The 15,501-nt window shown below is 42.0% G+C and overlaps 1 protein-coding gene across 1 annotated transcript in view; it reads right to left on the reverse strand.

The window, feature by feature from the left end:
• Klf8 (Kruppel like factor 8) overlaps positions 1-4,174 on the reverse strand; it is a 155,478-nt gene extending 151,304 nt beyond the window's left edge. The window contains exon 1 of the mRNA XM_026784934.1: positions 4,042-4,174. The gene's annotated coding sequence lies outside the window, so the exon portion shown is untranslated. The remainder of the gene's footprint in view (positions 1-4,041) is intronic.
• Between the last annotated feature and the right edge of the window lie 11,327 nt (positions 4,175-15,501).

The raw sequence follows: 15,501 nt of genomic DNA on the forward strand, positions 1-15,501 counted from the left end.
CCTGAGTTCAATTCCCAGCAACCACATGGTGGCTCACAACCATCTGTAATGAGGTCTGGTGCCCTCTTCTGGCCTGCAGGCATACACACAAACAATGTTGTATACATAATAAGTAAATAAATAAATATTTTTAAAAAAAAAAGAAAAGAGAAGAAGAAATAATGTTTGCAGTACTGAACGTTTAAAAAGATTTCCAAACAAATATTTCACATTTCCATGATAAATAGCATTATAAAATCTGTGACACTTTTGTAATTAAAGTTAAGAATTTCCCTAGTGCTAATAAATGTATGGTGATATTTTTGTTAAAATGCACTGGAGCCGTTTGTATTTTCACCTTGAAACCATCCTCAGATAATTATGCTAATAAGGGCCACCGTGAAAATTAAGTACTAGTTTGTAAGAACAACTCACAAAAAATTCCTATGTTTCTTTTTGTTGTTTTTTGAGACAGGGTTTCTCTGTACCTCTGGAGCCTGTGCTGGAACTAACTCTGTAGACCAGGCCGGCCTCAAAATCATAGAGATCCACCTGTCTCTGCCTCTCAAGTGCTGGGATTAAGGGCGTTTGCCATCACCACCACCACCACCTGGCTTCTACTAAGAATTTTTACAATGAGCATTGCAGCCAAACAGCAAAACAATATAAACAATATACCTCAACTTTGTCAAGATCAACAGCTCGACAGCTCTTCTCTCTCTCTCTCTCTCTCTCTCTCTCTCTCTCTCTCTCTCTCTCTCTCTTTTTCTCTTTCTTTTGTTGGTTTTTTGAGACAGGATTTCTCTATAGCTTTGGAAGCAGGCTAGCCTCAAACTCACAGAGATCCACCTGTCTCTGCCTGGTATAAAAGGCTTGCACCAGCACCACCACCCTGTGCCATCAATTTGTGGGAATGGTTAGAAGGAGGGAAGTGATACAATTCTGTTTCAACTTAAAGCAAAAAAGATAATTACAATATTAAAGAACAGGAAAAAATGCATCCTAACTCCTTCAGAAAAAAGCCAAAGTCTTTACGTCCTATTCTGCAGCACCTGCCTTCCTCTGCCTCACTGACCTCATGTCCTATCTCCAATGATGCTCACCCCCTCTCTCTCCCTCCCTTCCTTTCTTTCTCAGACAGCCTTGCTATGTACCTCAAGCTAGCAGAGGCTGTCCTTCAGCTTCAAAAGTGCTGGGATACCAGGTATCTGCTATCATGGTTGCAATAATGGGATTCCTGCTAGTCCTGGAACACACCACATAAAACACCCTTCTCAAATATCCTCATAGCTACCTCCCTGATTTCAGGAGATATACTGTTCTGTATTGTATCAAAGAGGCTTCCTGTGACTATTCTGGATTAAGTAGCTCTCCCCCAGCATGCCATACTTTATTCCTACTAATTTAGATCTTTACCCAACATATATCTTTGCTGTCTTCCAAGAGCATCTCCACGATGGTAAATGAATTAATGAATGAATTCATTAAAAATTGAAATAATACATGAAATAACTAAATGAATAAATGACTATCATGATACAATACAATTTTGTGTTGAAATTTTTCTCTTTTGCAGATTTCTACTTTTGTGGGCTGAATAAGAACCAAAAGAGGACTTAAGCAAAGCTGTCCAAACTTTTCTAGTATAGGAAAGTCTAGGCATTCCAAAAAGCAATTTGAGGGTTGGAACTAGCGCTACAGAATTACAAAAGCAGAGGGAGGCGAAGCAGAGACAGAGGGAGGGGAAGGGGGAGAAAGAGACAGAAGGTGGACAGAGACAGAGAGAGAGATACTCTCTTTTGTTTTTGTTTTTATTTGTTTTTTTTACAGTTATCTCTCATGAAGCCCCTTTTCCTTGTCATAGATGAAAATTCAAGGAAGCAGAATGACGCCAAATAACGCAAAAGCCACTTAAAACCCTTGGAGAAAATTGCTACTGCTTTCCTTGAGTACTTCTTAGTAGGTTCATAAAGTTTCCATTGTCCTAGAAAGGCATTAAGCATATTTCAGCAACAATATGACAGCCAAGCCTTTCCTAGTTCCCAAATACACAACTAGAAATTCCCCACAAAGAAAATCCAACAAATGTGAAACAAGGGACAAGCAAATGTTAAAACAGAAATAAAACAGCCCCTAATAAATGACATAAATACCAAAGGCGGAAGAGTGGCTGCAGAATCAACACACAGTTCCTTCCCCTCCCTCCATTCAAGGGGAGGTTTGGTATGCACAAGTGGCTTTTGACTCCATGACAAGACTACACTCCTGCTGTCAAAACCAACCAGGAGTGGTTCTTTTGAAGGTGTTTTCCTTTGTTTTCACGAGGCCACAGGAAAAATGTTGAGTCGTGGGGTTTTTTTTTTTTTTGTCCTTTTTTTTTAAATCTGAATCCAGCCAACTCAATAATATGGGCTGTTTGGAATAAGACTGTTTGAAATTTAGAAGATGTTCAGACGAGACACAGGATAGAGGCGAGGAGACACAGGATAGAGGATTGTTATTCGCTTTAAAATGCTGCTGGGGAACCTAGAACAGATACCTTTTCTTGATGAGAACTGGTCCTAGAGACACAATGAAAGCCAGCGTATTACAGAAGAAAGCGACTCTGTGCATTTAAACTAGAGACAGCTAACTGGTGGACTGTGTGTGGAGACATCATTAAGTTCCATCCTCAATCCTGCCACCCTCACCCTCGCTAAGCAGAAACAAAAGAGAAACACATGTAAAAGATGTCCCTGGTCCATAAAAGCCATTTCTCCTGAATTTTTGTTATACCAATTCTTTTTAGGTAATAGGAGGGAGGTAGTGAGGCCCTCCTTCCCAACACAAGGTAGTGGATAAGACACCAACGTGAAGATGATCGAGCATACAAGATCTGCCCTGTTCTCTTCCAAAGCTTGTTTTGTTTTTTGTTTTTGTTAAGACAGTGTCTCATTCTGTAGCTCTGGGGGCCTGGACCTTACTATGTAGGCCAGACTGACCCTGACCTCATAGAGATCTACCTGCCTCTGCCTCCCGTGTGTGGACACGACAGGCATGTACCAACACACTCACTTTGCAAGCCATTTTGACTAGCTATCCTGTTACCCAGCCTGTGCTCCCAGTTCCTTTGGTTTGAGTATATGGATTCCCAGCATCGATAGGAAGAAAATACATATGAACTAGGAGTGTGTATGTTAGAGATGCTTGGCAAATGTTGGAATCAAATTCAACATTCCTCTCCATATCCTGGGAGGAGGTCTTGGCCAGCAATCAGCTAATAAAGGAGTCACTGACAGCATTCTGCAGGGCCTTGAGATTTTATACACATCGTCCAGCAGCATAATCAGCCACAGGCAATAAAGTTGGCATTAAATATATATTTGTAGAATGAATTAATTTGTTCAAGTCATCTAAACTGCAGTGTTATCTCTTAAGAAATGGAAATGTTTCCCTTCAGCTAAAACTGCAGAGCCAATTGACTCTGTGGTTAACTAATGTGCATATTGGCATCAATGCCCACGCTGCACCTCCTAAAATTCCGCTGGATATTACAACCAAGTTTGAAGGGGAAGCTGTGCTCTCTGCACATAAATTCCTTCCAATAAACAGGTAGTGTTAAAACAAGGTAAGACACAGATAGATATTCTTCTTGAAACTGAATTTCCAGTTCAAGTAGAGACGTCCCCTAGGTAAAATTGTGCACTGCCCCTTTAAGAAGCCAGGCAAGATGGAGCCCTCCCAGCTCGCAGCTTGAGGTTTCAAGCAACCTGATAGGGATGCTGGAGAGTGACAAAAAGAAAGAATGCTAGAAGGGTGGCAGGGAAGCTGTAACACCAGGAGTGGAAACCCAGGCTGTAAACACACAACACGCTTCAGTGCGCACGGGCTGGCCGCGTGGCCTCTCTGGGCGCGAGAGCACCACCCTCCACCCGTCTCCTCCACCCTACTCCACCCTGCCCCACCCTTCTTTCCTCCTGGAGTGAGCCACCCGAAGAAATGCGGCCACGTCCCTGCCCCGCCGAAACCCTGCGAGGGCGGCCGAAGGCGAGGTGCTGGCCGCGCAAAATGAAAGGGACTTACTTTGGGGTTCCGCGCCTCCGAAGGCATCCTCTCTTGCCAGCCCCTTCCAGGGCCAGAGCGCGCGCGGGTCCTCGCCGCCTCGCCCCACGAACCAAGCCCAGGGAGACTTAGGGAGATGCCGGCACACTCCGTAGTACTGATCTTAAGACGATACAGAAGGATGTGAGGGAGTTAGCCAGTGGTGTGAGTGGTGGTAAGATGGAAAACCCTCCTTTTCCCCTCATTCGCAGGAGCGTCCCTTGCCCAGCCTTAGCGATATCTGGGGCAATGGTTTGCTTGTTTCTCCCTTTTGGTTTCTCCCAGCTGCCTGTCCCAGACCCCACCCAGCGGCTCCACCCCATCCACTGCTACACATTCTGTCAATCACCAGCCCCTTTAAAGCTGCATCACACAACTGGGGTTTTCCTCCCTCTTAGATGGGCGGACAGAATCCTGGGGCCTTTTTAACAATGCCCCAGACCTTTTTGTTGGGTTTATGAAGCTGGGGTTAGCTCCTAGTGGAAGCCTCCCCTCCTCACCTCTGTCCAGAAGCTGGCCCACTCTACCCCACCCAAACTCCTTCCGGCCAAGCCAGGCTCAGCCCCACCACACCAGGCCGGGTCACTTAACTTTGCTTCTGGTAAAAGCTCTTCCTTAGCCAGCCAGAACTCCAGAAAGTTCCTGTTACGCCCTCCTTGGCACCGCCCACTCTTGTGCACTTTCTAGACTGAAGGGGCTTAATAGCTCTCCTGGCCTTTGGGGCTTCTCCAAGTTATGCCTGGTGCAGGGGCGGGGGGGGGGGGAATACTGTCATCACTTTTCATCCATGTGACTCCAAATTTCTGACTAGAATGGAAAAAGAAGCTGTAGTGATACCCAGAAATCTGTATGATACCTTTACCAAACCATAAAAAGCCTTCCAGTACCACCACCCCACTCCACAAAACAGGCAACTCAGAAGTCAGAAAAGCATTGCATAGGACCATGGGCGGAAAGTGGAGCTCTACAGTAACCCATCAGAAATTATATTTGTTGAGAGGCAGTGGTGGCAGATGCCAATCCCAGCACTCGGGAGGCAGAGACAGGGGGATCTTTGTAAGTTTGAGGCCGACCTGGTCTACAGAGCTAGTGCCAGGACTCTGTCTTGAAAAACTTAAAAAAAAATATGCTTTTTGCTAGTGTCCTTTTTAGTTCTTGATAACACCTGGTTTCAATACCAAAAAACAAAAAGAAAATCTTAGAGCCAACTTTGACCATTTTCCCCTCCTGGGTCACTTTCAATTGTTCAGAACATCCTTTTGTCTCCATCTGTAAAATATGGCCAGGAACCTGGCAGTGCTGGCACACACCTTTAATCCCAGCACTTGGGAGGCAGAGGCAGGATGATCTCTGTGAGTTCCAGACCAGCTTGCTCTACAGAGCGAGTTCAAGGACAGGTGCCAAAGCTACACAGGAAAATCCTGTCTCAAACGAACAAACGAAGAGGACCAGGCCGCAGCAATGGTACACACCTTTAATCCCAGCACTCTGGAAGCAGAAGCAGATGGATCTCTGTGAGTTCAAGGCCAGCCTTTTCTACAAAATGTCTCCAGGACAGCCACGGAGAAACCCTGTCTCAAAAAAAATGTTTGAAAAAATAAAAACCAAATATATATACTTGTATTTTATAAAATTATATATATATATATATATATATATATATGAGTATTAGCTGCTGTATAGTGGGAAGCCAATAAATATATGTTTGAAAATATTGGGGCTGGAGAGATGGCTCAGCAGTTGAGAGAGCACTGTCCTTCCAGAGGTCCCAGGTTCAATTCCTAGTACCCACGTGGCAGCTCACAATTGTCTGTGACTCCAGTTCCAGGGCTTCTGACACCCTCACACAGATGTACATGGAAGCAAAACACCAATGAACATAAAATAGGAAAAACAAATTTAAAAAAATATTATGAGCAGTATTTTCAGAGATATATTGGGTAATATCTTTTTTTATTTTATTCAATTATTTGTTTTTGTCTATATTGAGTAATGCCTATTTTTATTTTATTATTATTTGGTTTTGGTTTTGTTTTACTGTTACTGTTTTTCAAGACAGGGTCTCAGTGTAGCCCTCCCTCCTGCCCTGGAACTCACTCTGTAGACCAGGCTGGCCTCAAACTCAGAGATCCACCTGTCTCTGCCTCCCTAGAGCTGGGATTGAAGTCATGTGCCACCACCGCCCAGACTAGTATCTATTTTTTTTTTTTTTTGGTTTTTCGAGACAGGGTTTCTCTGTAGCTTTGGAGCCTGTCCTGGAACTCCCTTTGTAGACCAGGCTGGCCTCGAACTCACAGAGATCCGCCTGTCTCTGCCTCCCAAGTGCTGGGATTACTGGCGTGCGCCACCACCGCCCAGCTTAGTATCTATTTTTAAACATGCCAAAAAAGACGGTATCAAAGACATAGATGCCTTTTATAAATATCTGCCTAGATACTTCACCCTTGGGCTAACATTGAGGTTAACTGGTAGAAGCTGTGGTCTACTAGCAGTGTGATTTTGGGTTGTCTTTAGGATTTGCAGTTGGTAGCTGATTTCTCACTTAAGGTTCTTAATAGTTCCAGGGAGCATAGTTTTTTGGAGACTTAAGACCATCTAAATTAATAGAATCTTCTCTGCTTTATAGTGAGATTATACTCGTTCACACCCACTAGTGTATATTACCTCATTTAACTATACAAAATCACAATGAGTTGGCTATTATTTTTATTATTATTATCCTCATTTTCAGATGAGAAAACAGAAGCCATGGGAGGTAGACTTGTCCAAAACTCTAGCCCAAAGAAATGGTAAAGCTGGAATTTAAATGTCAGTCAGAGGGCTCTGAAGACAAACACTTTCCCATATAGTTCTTAAGGAAAGCTGTAGTGTACCATAATATTAGAAAAAACAGGTAAGCTGTTTTGCTGGAGTTAAATGGTCAGAGATGTAGGCAAGGCAAATGAAGAGCATTAGGTATGTAAATGCAAGGATCGTGTGAGTAATTTTATAACCTCTGACCTTGATGCAAGGTCATCAAAAAACCCCACCTTCCTTCACCAGCAGAAGGACAGAAAGCTATTTAGTCTCAAGACAAAGTCTTACGAGAATAAGAATCCTTTTTTAAAGAGCTGTCTTTAGCCATTATCAAGACATTCTCAGCTGCTTACCCATCATAGGTTCTAAACTCAGTATTGTTTTGCTTACAGGTGTTACCAGGCCCAGTTTCCAGACTTCTGGTAATGGATGCTCTGAATTAGATCCTAGTTTGCTCTTAGAAACTTGTGATATAACTGGCGAAATAAGGGCGTTTAATAAATTCATCATAGAGGTATGAGTGAGTGAATGAATGAATGAATGAAAAATGAAGTTCTCTCTCTTGCCAATTTCCTAGCCCCAAACTAAAAACCAGGTCCTGATTTTTCTGATCTTCCAATACTTTCCAATTTGTTTTAGACTACAGATATTTAGATGCTGTTTTACTAGACCGCACAAGCTTCCTTATGAGTTTGGTCTGAGTCTTGTTTATATTCAAACATTCTGCAGTACAGCGCTTTGGCATGTTGAACGGAATATATGTAGTATCTTATTTAGTAGTGCAGCAAACAAACAAAAATATGCCTTGATTGATGCAGAAGACAGCTGTGCTACAGTGGAAAGCATTACATCTCAGAAACCCAGGACAAACGGCTAAATGAGATATCTATTAACATAGCAAAGTCAACTGGGACCAGTTCTGTCAGCTGTGGCTCCTCCCAGCTCTCACAGCAGTCTCAATACCTGTGGCTCCTCCCAGTTCTCCCAGAATCCCCTCAGTACCTATGGCTCCTCCCAGAACTTCTCACCCCACCCTCTATCCTAAACCTCCCACTCCCAGGGGCTGGTCTTCACTTCCCTTTCCCTAGCCTGATTACTAGCCTTTGGGTAGGTTGCTCCTCTCTTGCTCTCCTTCTTCCTCTCTTTGTCTCAAGCTCCCGTTTAGTCTGCCAGGCTCGTTCAGCCTGTACCCTTTCGTCTCTCTGCTTTCTCCCTTATATATACACTAAAAATCTTCCTATTTTAGGAGTAATTGTCCTCCTTTTATTTCATCCTTTCATTCAGAAAAGAGTGGACTTGGAAGAAAATCCTGTCTGGCAGTGGTGGCACATGCCTTTAATCCCATAACTCAGAAGGCAGAGGTAGGCAGATGTCTGTGAGTTCAAGGCCAGCCTGGTCTACAAGAGTTAGTTCTAGGAGAGCCAGGACTGTTACACAGAGAGACCCTGTCTCAAAAAAAAAAAACAATAAATGAATGAATGAGAGAAAGAAAGGAAGGAAGGGAGAAAGAGAGAAAGAAAGAAAGAAAGAAAGAAAGAAAGAAAGAAAGAAAGAAAGAAAGAAAGAAAATCTCCATATCCTGCAATATCATTGCCTATCCATGTAACACAGAAGTATGGAGGAAATAATGTTATCAAGCTTCTCTACATATACCCTAAAGTGGCTAAGATAGAGACCTTAGCTAAGAAGTAGCTATCGTGGAAAAATAGGAACCTCTTATAGTTCTTGACATCAAAAAATAAATTAAAAAAAAAAACAGCCAGCATTGTTTTTGCTTGCTTGCTTTGGGTTTTTTTTTTGAGGGGGGGGGTTCTAGTTTTCATTTTTCAAGACAGGGTTTCTCTGTGTAGCACCAGCTGTCCTGGAACTCGCTCTAGACCAGGCTCAGAGATTCACCTGCCTCTGCTCACAAGTGCTGGGATTAAAGGTGTGTGCCATTACTGCCTGGCTCCAACATTGTATTCTTTGGGAAAATCAGAGCAGGCATGTTAGTAAGGAAGGTGGAGAAACTCCCGGCAGTCTGGTAGCAAGAGTTAAAAGTGCTCTAAAATGGAGCTCACAAACCCACAATTCATAGGTTAAATGCCAACAGATATATTTTATTTAGCCTACAGTATATATGTGCAACTATGCTCACAAACATACATGTGTATGTGTCAAATCGAAAAGACTACCAGCATTGGAAAATACTATGTAAAAGTTAATCTCTGTATAAAAATTAGATTGCTGGGCTGAAGAGATGGCTCAGGGGTTAAGAGCACCAACTGCTCTTCTAGAGGACCTAGGTTCAATTCCCAGCACCTACATGGCAGTTTATAACTGTCTGTAACTCCAGTTCCAGGGACCTGATACCCATGGTAAAACACCAATGCAAATAAAGTAAAAATTTTTAAAAAGGCTGACCCATTGTTAAAAAAATAAATTTCTGTATAAAATCTAGATTTCTATATAAAACTTAATTTTCCATGTTTATACACACTTTTCAATTGGCCATTAATTGGTTGGAAATAATCAGTGCCTGGCCTTTTCAGATGTCATTTGATCTTATGAGCTCACTGTAGTCCCTACTAGAACATTCCACACAATTATGCGATCACTTTGGCTTGGGAAGGCATTTTAGTTTTTAATCCTTAATAAATAATAAATGGCCACAAGGTGGACATCTGAAAGCCCCCAATGGTCCTTAGATATCCAAGAGCAGTTGAGTATTTTTCAGAGGGACTTTGGCTTCATGGATACACACTCGTTTTGAAGGTACATTTAACATGGGGCAGAGAACATGCCATGCCGCCATGCTGTGGTTGTGCCTCCACTCTGATTGACACGCAGTTCCCTAAGAGAGGGAGTAGGAGCTGCATGTAATTTAGTTCAGCTCAAGAAACATTTACTGCACATCCATCAAGTGGAAGAACTTTACCAGCTGCTCAAGAGTTAGATGAGTTTTCTTTCCCTTTAGAAGCTTCCAGTCTAAAATTCTTATGGTTTCCATCATAATATTTCCTGTGAAAACTTAATACTCTCTGAGAGTTTCTATTTACTTTTAAATATAATTCAGCATGCTTTTCTTCCTTGTGACACTACTTAAGTGGTCAGTTTTGTAGATCTACAGTGATGTTCCTATTTCTAAATCAAACTATCATTTTTCAGTCCTTAAATGTCTTTGTCATTCTGAAACATTTAGTATAACTGACCAGGAAGTGATGTGGTTCTTTTCCTAATGGTTTTCATATAGAAATACTCGTTTCTCTCTCTTTCTTTCTTTCCTTCCTTCTTTCTTTCCTTCTTTTTGGATTTTGTTTTTTCCCAGACAGTGTTTGTCTTTGTATCCATGGCTGTCCTGGAACTTGCACTATAGACCAGGCTGACCTTAAACTCACAGAGACTCCTCTGCCTCTGCCTCCAGGTGCTGGGACTAAAGGCTTGCACCACCACTGCCCAGCATAGAAATACTCTTGTGTTTTGACTTTTACCTTGCTGGCTACTCTTCAGACGGCTTTTGTGCTAAGCTCTAAATATTAGAGAACCTCTAGTTTTCTCTTGTCCTTTTTATTCTATCTCTATTGTCTTCCTGTGTGATCTCTTACAGTACTGTGGTTGTGAATATGAGCCAATGAATTCCTAAGTCTGTATCTCAAATATAAACCTGTCTAAATTCTACCTCCATCTATGGTATCACATTTCAGAGGACAGATTCTGAAGAATCCTAGCTACATTCTATGACTGTAATACAGACACCACCACCAAAAGCAACTTGGAGAAGAAAGAGCTTATTTGTTCTACACACCCTTCTCACAGTCCACCATGGAGGGAAGTCGAGGAAGGAACTCAAGCAGAGCAGGAACATGGAGGCAGGACTGAGGCAGAGAGCATGAAGGAACGATATTTCCCAGCTTGCTCCTCGCTCTTTGCTCTGCCTCATTTTTGATACCACCCAGGACAACCAGCCCCTGGGTGGCAGTGCTTACAGTATGCTGGGCTTTCCCACTTCAATTATCAAGAAAATTCCCTATAAATTTACCTACAGGAAATCCTATGGAGGTACTTTATCAGTTGAGGTTCCTTTTCCCAGATGACTTTCAATTGTGTCAGTTGACCCCCCAAAAAAAACCTCTAATCAGAACATTTGACTACTTGCCAACTTGATGCACCAGTACACCATAGTTAAACCATAACCTTTACTTTCTTGCTAATCCACAAGATCTTACATTAATATCAATACCACAATACAAAGCACACTCTTATTTTTTTAAAGTCCCACAGTCTTTAAAACTTCAAACACTAAGGGCTGTAGAGATGACTCAGCGCTTAAGAGCCCTGGCTGCTCTCGTAAAGGTCCCTGGTTCAATTCCCAGCACCCACATGGCAGCTCACAACTGTTTGTAACTCCAGTACCAGAGGATCCAACACCCTCACACAGACATACACACAGGCAAAATAACCAGTGCACATTAAAAAAGTCAAACATTAAAAGTTCAGTTTCTTTAAAATATTCAGTTCCTACAATATTTCAAGAGGGAACAACCAGGGCACAGTCATAGTCAAATCAAAGCAAAACCCAAGTCCAGAGGTAAGAATAGCTACAGGACTGATGTCCGGGATTCCCAGTCTCCCGGGCTCCATGGGGCTCGGGAAGCTCCTCCAGTTCTCTGCTTCTGCAGCCCACTGAACGTGCAGTTGTCTTGTAGAGTCAAGCCAGCTCCACTTTCCACCTGCCAGTCACTAAGGTAGCCGGTGTCCTATGGCACTGGTACCTCCAATATGGTGGGGTCTCCACTATTCCTGAAGCTTCCTCTTCACCAATGGCCCCTTGCCATATCTGTAAGAATTCTAATCATGCTACATGGTGCCAAGCTTTAACATCTCTCCATGATTTCTTCAATATTGGGGTTTCCACTGCAATGGGTGCAGTGGAAACCCCTTTACCAGTGGTCTCTCCTGGCCTCTCACAAAGCTAAGCCTCAGCTGCTCTGGTCTCCATGACCCTTTAGTACTGTCAAAGTCAGTAACACCCAGGAGACGTTTACACATCACCAAGTTCAGCTGCCAGTCTGAGATGCAGTCTTGGCCCTGCTCTGAAAAATACTTTGTATATTAACCTTGAGAAAACACTTTCCAGAAGATTTCACCTCAATAATGCTGATCTCATGTTAATTATAGGTGGGGTTGTTTGTTTGTTTGGTTGGTTGTTTGGTTGTTTTGGGCCCGATCTAACTAGCATCAATTGTCACAGTAAAGCAAAATGGTGTTTGTTTTTTTGTTAATCACAATTATCGTTAAGCCCCCAGCTGACCAGAACCAAAGATTTGTAATTCAAAATGTCATATCGATTTGTTTCCTTAAACCTTTAAATGCAGACCTCCGGTAGTCTATATTGCTCTCAACATTTTTATCTTTCAAGCTCCCACAGAACGGTCTACTAAACTCTGATCACTCAATGACTTTTTACACACAAAGTCCCAAATTTCAACATAATCCTCCCCCCCCAAAAAAACATGGTCAGGTTTCAGAGCAATACCACACAATCTTGGTACCGATTTCTGTTCTAGTGTGTTCAGAACAAGTTTTACACATTCGTATATAAAAGCCTATTTTTGAGTTCTCTTTCCTTTATATCTTTATCATACAATGTATCATTGATTAAGATAATATCAGTGTTTACTTGGTATAAACCTATATTATTGTATTTAAGTTAGGAAACAATAAAATATCAAGCATACCTCAAGGGACTATGATGACATCTATTCTAAATTATATAATGTGTCTATAGTTTTAGGTGGGATAATTATATCATGTTTGATGGAATTATGGCATGGTTATTGTTTTCATTTAGAAATTAAACATGATATGAATAGATGAAAGTTATGTGTTAAGTTGACAATGGATGAACTTGTGATGGCTAATCTTGGTTGCCAATTTTAATGAATCTAGCATCAACAAAACCAAAGATACGAGGCACTTCGGTGTACAGCTTTCTGAACTAGGTTATTTGAAGTAGGAAGACAGACCTTAAATCTGGTACACAACAGAAGTGGTGACAGCCCAGATATAAAGGGCACTGAAGAAGGAAACTGGCTTTTGCCTGCTTGTCCTCAATCTTGCTGGCAAACCCATCTATCTTGTTGCTGTGAAGTTCCTTCACTGATTTTCAAACCGACTTCCTCAGTATTTCAACACAAATTGCGGACTAACAGCTCTCAAAGAAACCTCAAGACCTTCAGGGCCAGATTAGAACAGCTGAGACCCCCAGCCTCATAGACTGAACAACCGCTGAGGACATTTCCTCTGTGAGACAGCCTTTGTTGAACTACCTAGACCACATCCTGTCAGCCAGTTTAGTAAATCAATTTCTATTCCTTTAGAGAATTGTAACGTACACAAAGTATAATATTTTAACATAAATTCTTTCTGTTCTGTATGCATTCCTAGGCAAGTCACCCAAAAGTCACTGAGTCTTAATTTCCTTGTCTTTTCTAGTGGGGATGAGAATAGAAATGACTTCAGGATTGAATTGTTAGCACCTTTTCTTCTCAGTTTATTCGCCATATGTAGTCAAATTGACTTTTTCAATTAAAGACCAGAGTGTGTCATTATCCTGCCTAATTTCTCTCATCACACTTAGGACAGAAGCCTGGATCTTTACCATGGCCTCCATGACCCTGTGTGATTTGGCCTTTAGGTGATGATCTAAAGTCATCCTCAGGGTCACTGGCCTCCCTTGCTATAGATCACACATGCTCGACTTCCATGCAAAGCACTCATTTCTTTATTGTCTTACATGACCCATGATTATTTGCAGAAATTTACGGGCTACAGTGGGATCACTCAATACATGTGTATAATATATCAAATCAAGTCGACGCAGAATTCCTACCTCTTCAAACACTTACTATTTCTATGTGGTGGGAAACTGGGAATCTTGTACCAGACTTTTTCTTTTGAAGTACCAACCAGCTCCCAAATTATGATACAGAGACATTAGTTATGAATGCTCAGCCTAGCTCAGGCTTGTTTCTGGCTAGCTCTTTTAAATTAACCTGTTTCTCTTTATCTTTTGCCCTGAGGCTTTTTGCCTTCTTTTCCTCCTGTATATCTCACTTTTACTGCTTCTCATATCTGGCTAGCTGATGGCTGCCTGACTTCTTGCCCTGGGTGTCCCTTTCTCTCTTCCTCTTCTCATTTTCTCCCGACCGACTTTCTCCTCCTATTTATTCTGTCTGTCCACCATCCCCACCTATTCTCCTCCTGCCTAGCTAGTGGCCATTCAGCTTTTTACTAGACCAGTCAAGTAACTTAGGCAGACAAGGTGAAACAAATGCAACACATCTTCACAGAATTAAATAAACGTGGCAGAAAACAATGCGACACATCTTTGCACTGGTAACAAAGGCAGAGGAAACAAATGCTACACACCTTCACATAGTTAAAATGATATTCCACAGCAGACCCTCTTTTCTTAAAAAAAAAACTTTTTTAGACTAATTTATTTTACTTTATTTATTTGAGTATTATGTCTGTCTGTATGTACAACAAAAGCTTGCACTGGAAGTCAGAAGAGGGACTTGGAACTGGAGTTACGGATGGTTGGGTGCTATCATAGGGGTGCTTGGACTTGAACCCCAGTCCTCTGCAAGAACAACAAGGGCTGTAAACCACTGAGCCATTTTCTCCAATCCCAAGATCCTCTTTTCTAATTATGATAATGTACCATACATTTTTTTCTGGACCGTATTTTCCCTAATGTGCTACAGGAGCACCAAAATGAGTTCATCATAAGTGGCTATCATCTTTCAGTAACCAATATCTAACATCTTTCTACTCTTGTCTACCCAACATTTCCTGGGCACTAGTGACCACCTATGCTACTCCCTTCCTCACTTAAAATACTCCTATAGTCACTCTTTCCTTGGTTGGTTTCTATTAATTATTCAAAAGAAGATGAACGACTTCTTCAATGCAGCACAGTACACAGTTGCTAATAACCTCATGCCGAGTAAATAAAGTGTGGAAGTGAATCTTAACTGTCAGCCTGAGGAGCTCCACCGTCACCAGGGAGATAAGCCTCTGGGCCCACCCGTGAGGGATTATCTTGATCAGGTTAACTGAAGTGAAAAGACCCACCCAGTATGAAGGGCACCATTTGGGGGCTGTATGCTTGACTGTATGAAATGAAGAAGGTGAGCTTAATATATGCATGCATCACGCTCTGTTCCTGATCATGGATGCCATGTGAGCAGCTGCCTTAAGTTCCTGCTGCCTCGACCTCCCTGCCACGGTGAGCAGTACCCTCAAACTGGGAGCTAAGATAAACCCTTTCTCCCTTAGTTTGCCTTTGTCGGGAGATTTATCAGAGTAACAGGAAAAGTAACCAAGACACAAAGGAAGTCCCAGGAGACATGGCTGAGCAGCTGTGAACAGAGTCCAAAACCTACCAGAATGAAACAAGACAGTGTTTTTACACACACGCAGAACAAAACAGCAGATGCATAAAACATTAGGCCATTTCTGGGAGAGATGGGAAAAGCTAAGCAGAAGTAGATTATTAGCAATGTCCCAGCTTTGGGGTTGGATGATAAATAGGTTAACAAATATTATTAAGACATGGCCAATAGGGGCTGGAGAGATGGCTCAGTGGTTAAGAGCATTGGC

The sequence above is a fragment of the Microtus ochrogaster genome, chromosome X, assembly GCF_000317375.1.
Source record: "Microtus ochrogaster isolate Prairie Vole_2 chromosome X, MicOch1.0, whole genome shotgun sequence".
Lineage (NCBI taxonomy): Eukaryota > Metazoa > Chordata > Mammalia > Rodentia > Cricetidae > Microtus > Microtus ochrogaster.